Here is a 19722-nt window from a genome sequence, read left to right as displayed (position 1 = left end):
AACCAAATCCTATTAATAACATAATTGTACTAGCAAATAACCATGCTCCCCACTGAGAGTCCTAAAGTCTTTAAAACTAATTGCATCCTAGAGCTCATCTCCCATCTGTTGAACCAATCTGCTGGTTTGATGGCCACAAGCAGTTGTCTTCTTCATCTGGACACAAATCTCTTCAATAGAGGCCATGGAGTTGTAAATGATGACATGCTCCTTCAGTCAGGCTCAACAAGCTACACAGATCTCGCTCCTTCAGTAGCAGCACACTTGGTGTTGATTTGTTTTACAAAGACATTTTGGACAATTGTTACACCTATAGATTTAATTCACCGAAAGCATATTGGTTCATGGCCTTGCCATGTCAGATTCTCTAGAACTGTTTGGTGCCTAACTAAACTCACTGGGTGCAAAGAAGGACTCAAAGTCTGTAGCCATTCTTTGCCCCAGGGACAGCTAATGACTCTTAATCCTGTTTTGGCCACTTCGTACCAGCATGCAAATAGAATAGAATAGAATTAACCAGGCTGGAAAAGACCTTTAAGATCAAGTCCAACCTATCATCCAACACTATCTAATCAACTAAACCATGGCACCAGACATCCCATCCAGTCTCTTCCTAAACACCTCCCACGATGGTGGCTCCACCACCTCCCTGGGCAGCACATTCCAAAGGCCAATCTCTCTTTCTATGAAGAACTTCCTCCTAACATCCAGCCTAAACCTCCCCTCGTGCATCTTGAGACTATGAAAGGGTGCAATGTCACATGGCAGATGAGAATGGCTCTCTGTGTTATTTGATTTGGTATAATTGCCTACCCTGTTTTGACAAAGCAAACACAGGACTACCTCACATTGTAGTCCACCATGTTTTCCATGTTCAGATAAGAATAAAAGTTCCCAGGAGAGCACCCTCCAGGCCAATTTGAGTGGTGCTGGATAAATGCTTGTACAGCAAGCCCAATAATCTGAGAAATGTATCATCCTCAAGTGATTTGCCACTTCCTAGTAAGACAGTAGCTAATAGCAAGATCCAACCTAGGTTCAATCCTATCTAAAGTAAGTTTTCTGACAGTGCATCTACTTGGACTGCACCTAAAAATCTATCCAGACAAGCTGAACTGACAATTTGGTATTGAGTCTCTCAGAAGTGTGGGCAATCTCTGACAGCAGCATGCTGATGCTCAGTCTCAGTCACTTTTAGCACTTCCAGCTCTGTAGAAAGACAGAAATAAATTATTAGTTTGGAGCTACAAAGAAAAATGAACTCATTTTGGTCAAGGCTTATTTCATGTTCACAAAAGTAAAGACAGGATTAATACATTAGTATTTCCCCAACTTTTGGAAAGAATTTGTCTCTCCTATGTTCTCTGGTTTGACTTTGTGGTTTCAAGTCTGCCTGCCTATAGCAGATACACAGAAAAGGATTTGAGTGTGAGCTCCATCCTACTACAAACATCTGTTTATATTTGGCTTCTAATACTAGGGGGAATATTATTAGTAATCCTGTAACACTGTATGGAATTGAAGTATAATTCATGTTACAGCTCACAGTTGCTTAAATGGAAGACATGAAAGGAGACTGCAGTATTTATGACTGGGGGAGAGGGAAGAAATGCCTTCATATTGTTTTTCTAAAAGCATGCTTTTAAATTTATGTTTTTCAGAGTTTGTTTTATTGGAAAGTTGACCATTCACACATTTACTGCTAATGCATTTCTTTCCATGCCAGTTGGTTTAGTTCTAGGCAGTGTCATACGGAGATGATGCTAACTTCTTTCAGTGCTGTTGCACTGTGGCAGTTTGGGCTGAATGCCTCATGTCGCTGCCGTACGGGGTGCACCTCTGGTGCCCCGGGTGTCCAGCCCAGTGGGTGGACACAGGAAGCTGTGTATTTCATACCCATAATGTCCTGCTCCCTATAAATCCATCAGCAAAGTCTCACAATTCCTCTTTCTTCCCTCGCTGCCCCTGCGGGAGATGTTCCCTATCTGGTAATGGAGAGGGAGTTATCTCAAGGCCTCTTAGAGCTGGCTAGGCTAAATGCCAGGAGGAGAAGGGGGAAGGGCAGTCTCAGATCTGACCAGCTGTGATTAGCCTAATGGTGGAGAGGGAGGAAGAAAAAGCCCTGGGGATTTTGGGTGTACCCTCAGGTGGAGAGAAAGGGAATGTTGTGAGGCTTCTGGGTATGCTTAGGCATCTCTTTTGTCACTATGCTTGTAGTTTCTCTGTAAAATACTCACTGCTTTTCCATTTTAACTTTCCATCTCTTTTGCAATCTGTTTGTCTGAGTCATGTTTTTCTGCCCAAGTGGGAGGCAAGGGAGAATCTGCCTTCCAACCCACCACAAGCACAGATTTTACAAAGGAAAATATGGTGGTCTCCAGTGGTCTCCCCTTCACTGTAAATAAAGTTTCTTTGCCTTGGTTTCATAGTGGTCCATGCATTTCCATGGACAGTCCCCCTGTAACCTTCAAAAGCTGTTTTTCTTATTAGCTTGTCACTTGCATCAGGTAGCAGCTGGCATCGCAAATGTGTGGATGTGCCTCAAATGTGATACCTCAATGCTCTGCTTGCTCTGCTTTTACAAAAATAATCCAGTTATGCTAAGCCTAGGCACCTCCAGATAAGTTTTCTTCAGTAGTTAAATGACAGAATAATGTATCAGCATTCCCGTAAGGCACATGGTGATTAATTTTCTTCTTGAAACTTCTTAATTTCCGTATATCATCTCGTTCCTTCTCACTGAAATTAAACCTGTGAAGAGACCAGAATTCGTATTTCAGTCTTGTTGATGTGTTTATACATTTTGTATTACAGGCTTGGTTTTTTTTTCTTCCCTCTGCTTGATATAAAAATGGTTTATTAGCTCAGTTCTGCTGATTTCTTTATATAAATGTTTCAAGGTGCCTGAAAAAAAAAATATTCTGAATTTCTGACAGTCCTTTGAGATCTCTGATTCATTCCACAACAAACAGTCTGGATTCTGATGGTTTGCAACCATTTCTGCATTCTTGAAACTGACCTGAAGTATCTGTGTAGGGCTTAGGAGGAGAAGTTTGAAAGGTTTAGGAGGACAGAGACAAGCGTACTGCATGCAGGATAACAGGTTCTGACATAATTCCTCTTGAGCTTCCAGCTACAGCCACAGGTTCCAGGAGAGTTTCAGCATTTTAACCAAAGCTAAGAAAATCCAAGTTCACAAATAAAAAAGCAATCTAGAGCTGGTCCATGTTTATTATGAGAGAAAGTATTGCACTTTTGCAATGCATACATTCAGCAAGAATTACATTTACTGACCCTCTTTTCTAACCTCTTTGCATCACGTTCTTTCTCCTCCTGGCTTCCAGGCTTTTTTTCCTAGGCCCATCCTATTCAAGTAGATTATGCCAATTAACTTTATGAGCATTGTCCAGGGATTTTTGGTTTGTATTTTCTTCCCCCAAATAGCTTCACAGACTGTGCAGTGAGCTGCCCTCCAAAGCTACTGAGCACTGATAGCTCCTTGTAGAACCATGATACAGCTGGGGAGTTTAGCACTCTGAAAAAATGTAGCTGTATGTTTATCACTTCTACTTGATCAGCAGGCTTCCTATGTCAGGATTACACTGATATCCACTGGTAACATTAGCTCAGCTCTGAGCACAGCATAACTCAATTAGCCAAATTTTCCATCTCTAAGCTTGCGTGCCTCCTTTCTTCTCTGTGCTTTCTCTGTGGATCAAACTCTTCTCTTGGACTGAGCGAGCCAAAAAAGCTGAGCTAGCTAAATCTCCACAGCAGTTTCATTGAGGATTTGATTAAGATTCACAGGACTTGGCAAAATGAAACATCAACAAGTAAAGGAGCTTTTCCTGAAACGTTGTTCCCCTGACTTATTTCCCCTCTCACAAAGAAGGTGCAGAGATAAAAGAGAACTTAGGCTGACTATAAATTTGAAATCTGAATTGTAGATTAAAAAAAAAGAGATTTTTCCTTTTTTTTTTCTATTCTGCTGATCCTTTTTCCTTCCAAGAGCTGACTGACTTGTTTGAAGAGGAAGGTATTCTTACTTATATAGCAAGGAAATCAGTACTGAGTAATTAATACTAAATTGTGAGCATTTTCTCTGTTTTGCCTCCCTTTTGTCAGCCATCTTAGGGTATATCCTGCTCAGTCTGTTTGTTAAAAGTAGTTCTTGGGCATTAGACACAGAGGCAACACATTTGCAATAAGCATGTTTAAAATCTCATTTTTATTGTGCTGCTACAGCCTTCTGCCTGTAGGACAGAGAATACTTCTGGGACTGAGTAGCATCCTGGATTACTCATTACATGTACAGAGAATGTCTACAAACTCAAAACACAACTTTTTGCCACCTTTATAAAGAAAGTTGCAGATCAGAAATGTGCCTCAGAAACCTTCTGGAGTTTCTTTCAGTGCAAAACTCCACTGTGGAAGTCCCACCTCCTGCAAAATAATGGTCAGGGTCACTAAGATAGCCTAACAGTTTCTCTGTCCGGTGTGGGGGTTATAAACATTCTCTCCTGTGTCCCAGAGTCATGGATTGAGTCCACCCAGCTAGCAAGAGAGCAACTATGCAGCTGCTTGTTTATTCCTATCCCCGTCCAGTGGGTTGGGGAGGAGGAAATATAACAAAAAGCTCAAGGGTTGAGACAAAGCAAATGAGGAAGAACCAATAATCCAGCTCTTGCCATATTTACCTTCTTGTTTGTCCTCAATCCTCAGTTCTTGTCACAGGAATCTGTTAGTTTTGCCCATGTGGTCCTTTGGCAAGATGGAGGAGGAACCACACTCCTATTTTGATGCTAGTTTTTAAAACAGTTGGCCAAATAATAACAAAAGTTCTGATCCAAAGAAAATGTACTTTACTTGAAAATGTACTTTACTGACTTGAATAGTGATCTGTTGCATGAACCAGCAGACCTTCTGGAGCAAAGATGCAGTCAAAACAGAACTGTGCCTGAACATCTTTTCTCTGCTGTGTAGGCAAAGAGGCTCTGCTTGGGAAAAAAGAAGCTGGGCTGCTCCTGACTGACTTCAAACATCAGAAGTCTAGGTGCACACTGTTTTTCTGGTCCCTTGCCACTCTTGCCACAGCTAACACTCTCTTATCACAGTGCCTTGAATTTCTGCCATCTCAGCATGTCAAGTGTCTCCTGCTGACTTGCAAATAAGAGGAGAAACATTAGGGTATCCAGACCCTCTGTAAGGCCCAAATAGATCTGAATCTAAGCAGTCTTCACACTGTCTTATGTGAAATTATTAATGAGCAGTGTATAAGAAATATATAAATAAATTAATAACAGTTGAAGATTTCTTCCTTATTTCCCCCCACTGCCTCTTCTCCCCAGATTGATCTAAGATGAAGAATCAGCAAAGGGAGTGATGGTAGCCTTAGGTAAAGTGCTATGGAGTTGAAACTTTAAAGGAAGAAAAGAGAAGGCTGAAAACTTTCAGCACAGCCTGTCTGCCTTGGGCACTGAACATGAATCTAGCAGGTCTGGAAAGACTTCATCAGTGACTAACAACTGTGTTCTTCTCTGCAAACCCTTTGTAGTATCTGCTGCAAAATAAGTTTTGATACTTAAATAAGCATGTGGAGCAAATTAATATGCTTTTTGACACACACTGCCTGTATTTTTCCACGGATCACTTGCCTGTATTATATTAGGGCACTGGACAGGTTCTGCATAGCTATTAAACAATGGCCATATGGGAGTTGATATAACCCAACCCTTAGATACATTTTTCTCTTTAAAGAGACTTGCATGCAGGCAAGCCTCAGGGTGAGCTATGAAAGCATTAGAAGTGGCTAAAGTAAGAACTATTTCAAACTAATGCTAGCATAATAAAATTATGTCTGGTACTGGTTGGCTTATTCTGCTAACTAAAACTGTGCTACATCTCAATGCTGTGATACCAGTACATCAAACAATACTGCCTTGGAAATAAGAATGCTTTGAAGCTTCTGGACCATATTCACTGGTATTTTACTTCCATTTACACTGACATGAAATTAATTATAGGCAAAACTTTCACTGCAGTGTGGTAGACAAAGATGCCTGTGATTTAGGGTATTTGTTTAAACAGGGTTAATATTGCTCAACATTAAATTCATCCATATGGCAGTGAGACCACAAATGTAACCCAGTCTTTCCCTGATGGAGATGTAGAGAAAGTAAAAATGCACTGAAAATCTCTGAAGGAGTGCTTTCAGGTTTCAATGTACTACAAAGCTAAGTTACAGAATACAGTGTACTAAAAAGGTGAATTATAGAATGGCTTTTGTTTTCTTGGAGATGATGCTGTGTGATTGCAATACGGATCTTATGGAAAATTTTCCTCTTTTGTGCCAGATGCATTTACCCCAGTGCTAGCTTAATATCTGATTGTAGCACCTCTGCTGTAACCTTTTCTCTTTAGGTATATATTCCTCAACAACACACCAAGAAGATAAGCTAAGAAAAGAAACCTAGTTAAGCATGGGTAAAGAGATTGTTAACATAAATCATATGGTAAGATAAAAGTTATGTTTGCTCAGAAGCATAAGAATTAAGTAGTTTTTTGGTAGCTGAGTCAAATGTCTAGTGTGAAACACAAGATTTTAAAGACAGTGTATTTAGGTTAATAGCGTTGTGCAACAGTAATTGTTGAACATTAATTGGGGGTTGTTAGAAGGTAACAACAACAACGACAACAAAAAGCCCCAAAGCAAGCACAGAATCACCATCAACTCATTAAAAACATGAATATTCAAATGTTTCTTTTAGCTTTATTTTATCTGTAGAACCATAAATTCCTAAAAACCAGCACTCCACTCCCCGAATTACATTTGAACTAATTTTGTTGATCCCTTCAAGTCTACTTTTTAGGTAGCATAGGAAGTACATAAGTAAGTTGGCCCTGTATCTTATTTTTGGTTCTTCATACTTACAACAGGTTTTACTACAACAGGGGAGAGAAACCTGTATTTTATACAGTGCTAATATGATCTGATAGATCCTTAAATGCAAATCAGAGGTACTTGAAATATTTTCAACTACTTTTAGAGTTACATCAGGGAGAACAACATAAAAGAGCTTGCCCATAGTCACTGCAGTTATTAGGAAGCATCTCAGAAACCTCCCCAGTGAAATGCAAATGAGATCCATAAGTCAATACAGGAGATACAACTGAACCAGCTCTAAAAAAAGATCGACTTCCTAGAGACATCTTGACCTGCCACTCTTAACTTTCCACTTTGAACTTCCTCCATTATAAATGCACAAATCTGAAATCTGATATAAGTTTTGAATTTGTAAGTTGACACCGTGACCTTTTTAATTTAAAGCAGCAAAGCCCACACAACAAAGCAGTTATTTATAGGGGCAGCAATTGGTATGTAGCTTGTTGATGGAAAGTATGACACAGCATACTGTGCTTTAAGCAGCCTCTTTATTAATAATATCTAAAGTTATTTTGTTGCTTTCCAACTGAAATGACAAATGACTGCCAGAAATCTCACATGAGGCTACGGATAATAGCTGGGGTATATGTGCTAACAACAGCAGATGCAAGGCTTTTTTTCCTGAAGTTAGATTCAGTATTGGTGCAGATCATAAAATCATAGAATGAAAGAATCATAGAATCATAGAATGAAGGAATCATAAAATCATAGAATGGTTTGGGTTGGAAGGGACCTCCGAAGGTCAGCTAGGTACTTAGCGTGGGGCTATCAGGATCTGGCTGTGTAGGTCTAAAATGCAACAAAGTTATTTGTGCTTAAAAACCAAAAGATTTTTAATAATGGAAAATAAAACCAACAACAAAAAAAAGAGCAACTTTGAATGTAATGTCACCTGGTAGTTTTCAAGTGTCTTCTAACTGCAACTTTTTCCAGGGAGCTGGAATAAATCTATTTCAACTTTGGGGTTAACGAGAGCTACACCTCAGCCTGTGAATCTCAGATTGCCTCCAAACAGCAATGTGCTCTGTGTCATAAGGTAATCCTGCTGTTGCCTTTGCTTGTTTGTTTGTTGGTTTATTTGTTTTGAGCTGACAGTAGCAGAACAGATGAAAGGAGGTAAGAAATTAAGAGGAGGAAGCTATGGAATTGCAAAAAGGACAGAAGTGTTTAGCAGAGTAAAAGTTAAAAATCCATCAAGTTTAGCTCCCTGGGAGCTAACACTCTGGAGACCTTGCACAACTGTGAGCACTAAAAAAGGAGGAATGCATGCAGTTATGGACAGGAAGAAATCTGGGCTCAAAAAAAAAGCCTTCCATTCAACAGATGTGCAAAACAATTTGAGCACTCATGAGCCAACATAATTCATGTATGGAATGAGAATTTAGACATCAAGTTAAGCAATGAAATTACGCAATCTCTATTCTAAAACACTTGAGGTATTCATTGCAGACTCAAATAGTTTGAATTACACTTGTATTGGAGCATAATAACAGAGTGGAAACCTAATCTAAGACTATTTTAGTGATCTTAACCAAAATCATTGCGTAACTACTAGAATTAACATTTTTGAAGGCAGTTTGATTTTCTGCCCTGTAAAGCTGCTGTAAAGAATATAGTTGATTGGCATAGTTAGCCTGAACTCTACATTACAGCTGGCAAAGTGATGAGTTATTTTTCTGTTTACACCTTACCCTATCTGTAGAATGGTTCAGTGGCCTCCCTGCTTGGACATGGCGAACAGTCTGTGAAGAACCAATGAATGAGATGCAATGGTAATAGAAATTAGCAGCATCTCAAGAACTAAATGGTATCATACAGACAGTACAGGCAGACGAGACTTGGCAGCACTGGGGAAGTTAAAATACACAGAACTGAAGATGGCTCTGAATGACAGTGATAGTGTCCCTTTCCTGCAGACTAGAAAAGGTGATAGGCTGCACAGCAGAAAGCAGGATGAAGCTTCAGAGGGAACATGAACAGGGTGAGAGTAGTTAGTGAAGAGGGGTGTGATTTCAGGGCATTTTCTCTACACAGCACCCCGGAACATCATTATACTCAGCATTAATATGTAGTTGAACTTCTGTAACTGTTTCTGAAGAGAAGCTTATTAATCCTAATTTTGCATTTTACATTTTTCTACCTGCAAGCCTTCCACCTCACTGAGAAGGATGTAATTATGTTGGTAAAAATAGCAGCACTCTAAATCTCTCTCTTTGAAACAATTTATTTCAAACAGATATTTTAATTAGTATTTTAACACAAATGCAAAAAGCCAGGTTTATGCACAACTTTGTTAACCAAAGCCAGCCTGTCATTATGCAACATTAACAAAATAGTTGTTGCCCACACATCTAATGCTAACTGATGCACTTTATAGAAATACAAATATCAATTTATGAAAGCAAATAGCTGCAGAGCAAGCAGAATATTAATTCCCATACTGCAATGCTAGCAAATAACAGGAGTAGTATTTGTGAACTCGTAGAGCTGTTGAAATGCTTACCCACAGCAATATAAACTGGTATGCAGGTGCTGCAATACAGAACTGGACCAATGAGTCTGCCCAACTATTAGTGGCCAGGTTAGCCTGGAATAGACTAGACTAGACTAGGCTAGACTAGACTAGACTAGACCAGACCAGACCAGGTTGGAAGAGACCATTGAGATCATTGAGTTCAACCCATCATCCAACACTCTCTAATCAACTAAACCATGGCACCAAGCACCCCATCTAGTCTCTTCCTAAACACCTCCAGTGATGGTGACTCCACCACCTCCCTGGGCAGCACATTCCAATGGCAAATCTCTCTTTCTATGAGAAACTTCTTCCTAACATCCAGCCTAAACCTCCCCTGGTGCAGCTTGAGAGTGTGTCCTCTTGTTCTGGTGCTGGTTGCCTGGGAGAAGAGACCAACCCCCACCAGGCTACAACCTCCCTTCAGGTAGGTGTAGACAGGAATAAGCATAGTTGTCTGCAGACACACACCGGTGCAATCCAGACTACATGCTGCAATTAGAAATGAAACACTGATGTCTCACCTGAATTTCAAGTCAGAATGTAATTCCTGTTTTATGTGAGAGCCTACTATAAAACTAGGGCTTATCATCAGGCAGTATTCCAAGTATGCTTTAGCCTTGGAGTAGGTCCAGCCTTCATAGTATCATTCAGGGTTGGAAAGGACCACAAGGATCATCTAGTTCCAACCCCCCTGCCATGGGCAGGGACACCCCACACTAGATCAGGCTGGCCAGAGCTTCATCCAGCTGGGTTTCAAGTTTAGAAACCCAACTTTTTGTTACCCACATGCTCTCACATTGCTTGAGTAACATCAAAGGATAAAAGAGAAAGAAATTTTAATTTCTTGAATGAAATAATTCTGTTTCTTACTGGAAAGTTGATCTTTCCCCACCTCCCCCCTTTCCCCACCTTTCTCCTGAGTTAGTTACCCTTATCCTTTTCTCATGACTCTTCTTGGTGCGTTCTTATATTCTGCCCACTTCTATCTCATGAATTGTTGGTATTTTTAATATAATACATAGCAAATGTAAAACTTCATGAGAAATGGAAGGACTTTGAAGTTTTCTCTTACCTTTTAATGTGCTCCCACTGCACACAAGATAAAAGCAGCCAAAAATATTTCCCCACTCAGTTGCTTTGTAGTGTTTGCTTGATTCTCAAGAGGAAGAAAAAAAAAGGCCTTTGCACTGGGGCCTTTTAGCCTTTTTAGGAAAGGTAACAAGATTTTTTTCCAGAATAATCAGAAAATGGACAGTTTGTACAAAACTAAGGAGTCCAAGCATGGTGTGGAATATAGGCCAAAGAAGAAAGTTAAAGTATAAAAGTGGGTTACGCTGAAATTGATACTCAGATTACCTTCTTAGTTTTCCTCTGCACATTAAGGACTTGTTCTGCAATAATCCACACAAGGTTACATGTAGAATTCTGGTCCAAGAAGATATGGACCAGCATTTCCTCAAATATTTTCTTTTCTATCTCTTTTAGCATGTGCATATCCATGCTTGCTCTTGTTACTTAGATAAAGAGTTTGAAAATTGTATTGTTCCTGTATTTTGTGATATGATGTGGAGCAAAAACTGAAGCATTTGTATTGCTTTCTTCCACTCCCTGTGTATGAAAGGCTCATGAATAATTTGATTAAGAAACTGAATTTATATATGGCCTGTGAATGAGTTTGAGTATTTGGGAGCTGAATGTTTAAAAGAGTGCTATAGTAGGCTCTGTGTTGTAGGTGTTGGCCTTTGTCCCCTCCTCTTCCTCAACAGCAGGTAACTACCACTGTTAGATTTTCTAGGACATCCTCTTAAGATTGCTAGTTACACTGATTTTCATGATTAATTTACCTGATAGTAACATGAAACCTTATTTGCATCATAATGCTCTTATTTGTAATTACCACTTCTGAGGGAAGGGAAGGGAAATGGAAAGGGAAAGGGAAAATTATATAGAAAAATTATATAGAAACAGAAGCCTGAAAATTTCCACAAATGCTAAATTTCAGTTAAAATCCTGTTAAAATGCAGTTGCAAACATTAGTGGCATCTGAGTTTGATAAACTGACAAATATAAATGATCATAGTATGGGCATTAATGAGGGCTTCTCTTGGAAGACTTTGGAGTTAGATATCACACTTGCAAGCGTTTCACAGTTCATATGCACAAATGCTTGGTGTGAGTGAATGCTGAAATGCAAATACATATATTCTAGAGCTGGAGATTGTTTACTTGGTTCAGCTGTGAAGTGTTTGAATTGGAAAGAGAGATGCAGATGTCTCATATTGACTTGTTTCGTAGTCACTATTTAATTCCTCACAGTTTAACAGACAGGAGTTCAATTTCCATTTAATTAACGTGCTGTGATACTTGGAGTAATTTCTTTACTCTTATAAACACGTAACAAAATCTTTCTTAACTGTATTTGTCTAAATTCTGTTAGTAAAAATCTCTTAATGTCTCTCTCTCATAGAGACTTTCTTTGGTGTAACACAGTAATTTAGTTCTTTGTAACTGATTTTTAGGGCATTTTCAGTCATTATTTCATTGTGCCTTAAAATAAAAGCAAAGCTTAGGAATCACAATTTTCTACCTGAATGAATATTGAAATGAAAACACCTATAAAATTAATCTAATTACAACAAGAAAAACATAGTGACCTAAATCCTTTACTCCTGAAGAATTTTGTTTTGAATAGAAGTTTAATCAAATTGCATTTCAAGTGTTGGAGCTGAAACAGAAAGAAAAACTCAGAGTATTAGTTTTGATCCTACAAACCTTGTGAGAAGTCCTTCATCACCTGAACAGAGTCTGATGTCAGTGGCCTGAGTCTTCATTTGCCTCAAATTATATAGCACAAGCCACAAGGAAATTAGCCTTTGAAATTTTGGCAGTCTATATTATGGCCAGGTAATATGTCTATATGAGTCTCCCCTCTCTTCAAGACATAAGGAACAATTGCCATAACTAGTGCAATGATATTAGTGTCTGTAGCTGTCTGGAAGATGGTGAAGAGTTACTCTAAGGTATATACTGTCTGAAGTCTGATCAATTTATATTTCTCATTCATATGTTTGCAAGGCACTGCTTGGGTTCTCTGCAGCATGTTGAGGATTTTCCAGGCTGATAGAAGATGCTGTGAAAATATCTGATGATTCACAGCAGGTATTCAACCACTGTATATGACTGTGTAGTGGTTTGGGGAATGCCCATTAAGAAAAGCCCACAAAACCAAACTCAGCAATACACACCTTGGGAATACAAGAAATCCTGCTCTCAGAATCATTCTTGAAAGACTGCCAGATAGAAAAAGAAACATGACTAGGGAAAAAGCAGATGTATGGCACAACTAGACACACATGCCACATATAAATTGGGACAGATTTGTTAAGAAGCAGCTATTGATTCTTGTGCTTTTTCCTTCTGCTTTGATTGATGCTTTTTGTTCCCTTTTCCCACACACAATTATTCATTCCTCATTTTTCTTACAGCAGTACTCTCATTTTCTTCACGACCCCTCAGATTTCAACAAGACTTCCACATATCCTTCAAAACTGATTTACCCTGCATTGTCTTCAAGTAATTAGTTGACTAAAATTGAGCAATGTGTGTGGGTGTACTTAGCAAAAGTAAAGAAACAGGAGACAGGAATTATATGTTCTAGTCTTCATGCATTGCCTGTATCCTCTGTGTATGTTCCTTGCAAATGCTCTGTTGTAGGAATAAAAACAAGCTAGGTTAAAAATCTGGCTAGAGATTGCTGAACTCTGATGAGAGCTGAAGCATACTGATGTGGAGCAAGAAAGCAGTGAAAATTAAAGTAAAAATAGATTCAGATGGGTATTCTGCAAGTTGATTTTGTCCTTGCTTCTGTTTTTTTGTTCTTTTGTTAAAATAAGATGATGAATTTAAATTCACTCTGATGCTTCTTGTTCTATATGCACAGCACACATCTTCAGGTTGTTTTGCTTTCTCTTAGGTTTATCCAATTAAAATACTGTTTCCTAGTGGAAAGTGTAAAATTCAATCTGATCTGTTTCAGAAATTTCCTTCCTCATATCTTCCGTGTGATTACTCAGTATTTTGATCCAAACTGAATTTTTCTCAAGTGCTAAATGCTCTCTGTGTTAAAAAACTGTGGCATGTCAAGACACACAAGTCTAGTAAAATAGGTAGTTAAAAATACTAAATAATAAATAGCTCATAGGCTAAGTACAATGCTAGGGCTCATGCAGTATTCCTAGCATACTAGAGCATAGTACAAATGACTAAATGAGATGAGTCACCCCGATAAAACTGAACTGAAAAATTACTTTAACCTTTTGGAAACAATGCAATTTGACATTTCTAAAATGAAACAAGAGGCAAGATTTCGTGCAGACTTTTGCCACTGAAGCTGACACAAAAGTCAACAAGTTCTCCTGACACCTTGTGCAGGAGAGTGCACTGTATTTTGCAGTTAGTAAATGATGCTGTTGTTTGTCAGGCTTTGTGTCACTTGGCTCTGCTGTTGAAGAGATTTGGGAACTTGGGGCAGGTGCATTGTAATTAATTTTTAGCCATGTATATTCTTTGAGCACTTTTTCACCTTTCGCAATTTCAGTCCTGAGTTAGAATCATAGAATGATTTGATTGGAAGGGATCTCCAAAGGTCATCTAGTCCAACCCCCCTGCAGTGAACAGGGGCATCCTCTACTGGATCAGGTTGCTCAGAGCTTTGCTGGTCCTGACCTTGAATATCTCCAGGGATGGGGTCTCAACTCTCTCCCTGGGCAACCACCACCCTCATGGTGTAGAATTTGCTCCTAACATCCAATCTGAATCTGCTCTTCTCTTAATTTCAAACCATTGCACCTTGTCCTATCACTACAAGCTTTTGTAAACAGTTCCTCTCTGGCCTTATTGTAGGCCTCCTTCAGGTACTGGAAGGCTGCTATTAGGTATCCCTGGAGCCTTTTCTTCTTCAGGCAGAACAACCACAGCTCCCTCAGCCTGTCCCCATAGCAGAGGTGTTCTAGCCCCTTGATCATTTTTGTGACCCTCCTCTGGACCCACTTCATCAGGTCCATTCCTTCTTTGGAGGATGTCTCTCTCTTTTTCCCCTCCCCCTTTTTTTTTAATAGTAAGGGAAGTTAACAAAATATTTGTCATTTAAGAGATTGCTACTTATGCCACTTGCATCCATGTACAGATGCTGGAGTTACAATTGATAATAACTTTCACTCAATTGCCCCTCTGTAGAAGAGGAGTTGTAGGTGCTTTCCTTTTTTTCCTCTTTTCTTTTTACATCTCAGTAACTTACTATTGCAATCAGACACAAGCAACTTTGACAGAACATCACTGAGCCTGATTCTGTTCTCTGCTTTACTTGTCTAAAGCAGAAGTCATTCCACTGCAGCAACTGCCGTCACATTATGGTAAAACTGGTGTTAGAGCAGATTCAGACTGACAGAATAGAAGCCTGCTGATCTGCTAAATCCCAAGGTGGTATTGTACAGTGAGAAGTCTGACACGTGGCTTTTCAGAGCTAAACCTGGATAATAAATCTCATATTGGTTAGAGCTTGGCAGATGAATGAAGGTGGTTACAAAGTGAGCGCTAATTAAACAGGCTTTCTGGTTTTTATCTCTAAAGAGATCAACTGCTATTTCGTATACATAAAGGAAATACTACCTTGTACTTTTGGTGGGTTAGACAGAAATAGTTTGAAAGAATACTCTCATTTTCAAAAGATTCCCCACAAGATTTTATTATATGACCAAGCCCCAGCAAGAAAACCAAAAACTCCACCAGTCATGTCACATATAATACAATGGCACACCAAGAAGGGTATTCTGGATTAGATTCAAAGTCCATTTTAACAAATTCCACTTTTTCCCTTGACTTCTCTTAAGTCTCTGAAGCTCTTCCTGAAGAATGAACTAGAACATGTTACTGCAGAAGGTTTAAAATATATGTATTTTTTTCCTTCTTTCCTATTTCTTATTATACTTCCCAATGATTTTAGATAGGTCCATGACTGTCTTACTGAAGAAAGGGGTGTTGTAGCCTTGAAAAGTACAAGGTGTTAAACTCCAAAATGTAGATCAATGTGAAAGATTTCTATACAGAAACACAGTTTTGGAACTGAGAGATGAATTGCTTGGTTTGGGAAGCATTTATAATAATCCTCAAGACTTTCAAGATATGCAATATTTCATTGTGTTACTGGAAAGGATTGTAAGGATGACAAGCTATTCAACTGTCTATCAGTAATGATTTAGGTCAGAGGAAGGTGAATGGCACTCTTACAATCATGGTGAGCCCTATTTTGTACAGTAACTGTGAACTCTAATGACAGAAATAGGATGGGAGATTAAGTCTGTACACAGAAGATTTGAACTTGATATTAGAATGCTGCATTTGCTCCCTGCCTGTATATTTGTGGAAGGATGATAGAACCTTGAGTAGAGAGATGTAAAAGTCATATGATAGAAAATCAAAGAGGTTAATTGTTAAATTTATTCAAAACAACCAGCTATGTGCTTTGTCTCTCCAACCCCCCAGTTTGCTTAAATCTGTGGTATCTCAGAAGGAAAGAAATTACAAGCTTCAAGTGACCATCAGCAGAAAAAAAGCATAGCAGGAAAAAAAAGGCTCGAAGTTAAATTAGAATCCATGTCTGCATGTTTAATGAAAACTTACTAGAAAGAATCAGAGATAACAAAGAATTATTAACCTTAAACTGTCATTTGAAGTGGTGGGTTTATCTATCCTTCAGATTAAAACTCAATATATTGTGAATGATTGATTCTCAGTACGGGAGCATTGGAATCTGGATTGCACGAGAAGTCAGTCTAGATGAGCTGTCCTTAAAAGCTATTCAGCCTTGCTGCTACCAAGAGCTATGAGGAAATGGTTGCTGTTAATACAACCTGCTGCTCAAAATAAAGACATTCTTGAGTAATGTGATGGTTATATATGTATATTTCATATCAAAATGTATCAACAAGAAAATTCTGTTGTTAAATAAGCTTATTGCGCCACCTAAACTAATCAAAGCTGGGTTTGTTTTACTTGTATCAGACCTCTCAGGCATATTGGTAACATGTTGACATACACTCTTGGAAACCTGAAAACACTATATTAGTTAGGGTGCATTTAATGAAGATAAATGTTGTTAATTCAGTGTTATCTACTACCTGCTGCTTCAGCAGTGAATGTTGCATATTCATAGCAAATTTCACCAGAAGAGAGGTAGTGTGGGTTAAATGACACCCAATGGAATACTTCAGTCTCTGCTGTTCTGTCATGCTTGAATCCAAATGCAAAATGGGGTTCGAAACAGTGTGCATACCTGGATTCCATTCTGACTGTGGTTTCAAACTGCATTTTGTATTTCAACTTACTAGATTTCAAATGCTAATAAGCTTGTGTTATAATAAGCTTGTTGTATAAAGATCCTTGGCAAGTGACATAAACCCAAAATTTGAGTTAAGGTCAGATTGAAACTCCCAGATTAGCTATCCATTAATCAGGGAGGCTGTTTGCATGTTTTAAGTACAGGCAAAGTTTTATCTTAGGAGCAGGTTTTTTTGTAGGATTACATGATGTCCCTGGAGGTGTTTAAAGAGGGATTGGACGTGGCATTTGAAGCCATGGTTTAGTAGTCATGAGGTCTTGGGTGTCAGGTTCATAGTATCATAGTATCATTCAGGGTTGGAAGGGACCACATGGATCATCTAGTTCCAACCCCCCTGCCATGGACAGGGACACCCCACACTAGATCAGGCTGGACAGAGCCTCATCCAGCCTGATCTTAAACACCCCCAGGGACGGGGCCTCAACCACCTCCCTGGACAACCCATTCCAGGGTTTCACCACTCTCATGGTGAAGAACTTCCTCCTCACATCTAGCCTGAATCTCCCCACCTCCAGCTTCATTCCATTCCCCCTAGTCCTATCACTACCTGATATCCTGAGAAGTCCTTCCCCAGCCTTCCTGTAGGCCCCCTTCAGATACTGGAAGGCCACAATTAGGTCACCTCGGAGCCTTCTCTTCTGCAGACTGAACAGCCCCAACTCCTTCAGTCTGTCTTGGAGGTCTTTTCCAACCTGATTGATTCTATTGATTGATTCTATGACCAAATGCATTTCACCCTTTCTTTGTGTCTGTATTTCAGACAAGGTGTCAGGGTGTAAAGGGAAATTCACTCAGTTCAGTGACCTTCACTGTAATATTAGAAAATTACCTCTCCTTTCGCTTTTTCCATTGTTACTTTTGTGTGTTCTAGAAGATATTTTCCCCTCGCTTCTTTTAGGATGGTAAAATGGCAAGTGTACAACCAATACATTAAATAATAACTAAAAAAAAAACCCCAAAACCCGACAAAATAACTCCAGGATATCATCTGGGAAAATAAATGCTCAGAATGTATATGTTGTGCAGGATGCTTATTGTGTAATAATGCTGTAACATCAAAGTAACTCTGTTCTGAGATAAGAGTGCATGGTCAAACGCTCGGCTTTGACTACAGCATTTCTCTGAAATACTTAAAGCTAGACAAACACCCTAATATATTCTGCTTAGATCTTCACTACTAATCTATAACTCTGTTTCATTTTCTTATAATGATCAGGAGCTGCTGCAGTGTGCCTTTTCAAATTCAGTTTGTGTGCTGCAGAATTTTAAGGCAGGTGCACAAGTGTCATCCAGATACTTTTATGGGAATTCAACTTCTATATGATTTTTATGCACCATGGTCTACCATAGTCCAAAGGTTTTAAAGGGAACAAGGGTTACAGTGATAATCCCTCTACAACCCCTTCCCTCTACAACCCCTTTCCTCTACAACTACCTGAAAGGTGGTTGTAGCCGGGGAGGCGTTGGTCTCTTCTCCCAGGCAACCAGCACCAGAACAAGGGGACACAGTCTCAAGCTGCGCCAGGGGAGACTTAGACTTGAGGTGAGGAGGAAGTTCTTCACCAAGTGAGTCATTTGTCATTGGAACAGGCTGCTCAGGGAGGTGGTTGAGTTGCCATCCCTGGAGGCGTTCAAGAGGGGATTGAACATGGCACTTGGTGCCATGGTCTAGTCATAGGGTCTGTGTTGATAGGTTGGACTCGATGATCCTCGAGGTCCTTTCCAACCTTAGTTATACTGTGGTAATATTGATAATCTGCAAATGAATAGATTTGAAATAATTTCCCAAAGATATTTTAAAACTATCTCTATTTTTTTTTTCAGTAAGGAAAATAAGGCATTGGAGAAATTGTAGGAATGGCCTGAAAGCCAACATGGATCTGATATTCAGAAAAAGAAGAAGAAAAAAGAAAGACTAAGATTCAAGAGCATAGATGATATAAATTTTTGTAGCTCTGCATCCATTTCTACTGACTGAAAGGACAGTGCTGATCTCCAGAGTTGTGATGCCAACTCCAGCTTCCCTATTTTGAAATACTTATAATACATTCCTCTTATACTCCACCAGTAAACTTATGGGCTTTTGAACTGCTCTCAAGCTTTTTGGTGGTGTTTTTTCCCCCTGCTGAGGACTTCTGGTATATTGTTATTGTCCTTTGGCAGGAAGATAAGAGTTGCATTAAAATAATTATAAAATCAGCTCCATTCACTTTTATTGTTTTTTGTTGTTGTTTGTTTGTTTGTTTGTTTTTTAATGATGAAGCAAGCAATAAAGTGCCAAAGCTTCTTAGATCCAGCTTTCCTCTTCAGATGTGTTCCAATGTGGAGTGCCTCTACTGAACCCATATTTTGGGGTTTTTCGTGTGCAGCAGACAATTGCACAGTCATAGTTTCATTCCAGCATTCTCCTTTTTATTATGGACACTATAGACAGTGTAAATGTTTTACAATCACTGTCCCTGGAGGTGTTCAAGAGGGGATTGGATGTGGCACTTGGTGCCGTGGTCTAGTAGTCATGAGGTCTTGGGTCATAGGTTGGACTTGATGATCTTTGAGGTCTTTCCCAACCTTGTTGATTCTATGATTCTGTGATTCAATAAGTGAGTTCCTTAGGAGAGAATGTAAGACTCCACAGATTTAGGATTTGTAAATAGATGTAATGAGCTGAATTGGAGCTCATTCACTCTCAGCACTTAGAAAGGACGTCTAGTTTCACATGTTTTACATACAGAGCATAAGGAAACAGTCTCCACTTTTGTAAAAACACCTAGGAAAAAGAAAGCTTTAATGAAGATCTGCTGTTGCTGTGAGACTGGCAATCTCTTCTAGAACCCATATTAAGGAATGACACCTGCCTATGGATGT

Source organism: Melanerpes formicivorus, unplaced genomic scaffold (assembly GCF_026170545.1).
Source record: "Melanerpes formicivorus ecotype bairdi unplaced genomic scaffold, bMelFor1.0.p_v2 SCAF_37, whole genome shotgun sequence".
In the NCBI taxonomy this organism is placed as follows: Eukaryota; Metazoa; Chordata; class Aves; order Piciformes; family Picidae; genus Melanerpes; species Melanerpes formicivorus.
The sequence above is the reverse complement of the archived record's forward strand: the minus strand, read 5'-3'. Positions refer to the sequence as shown.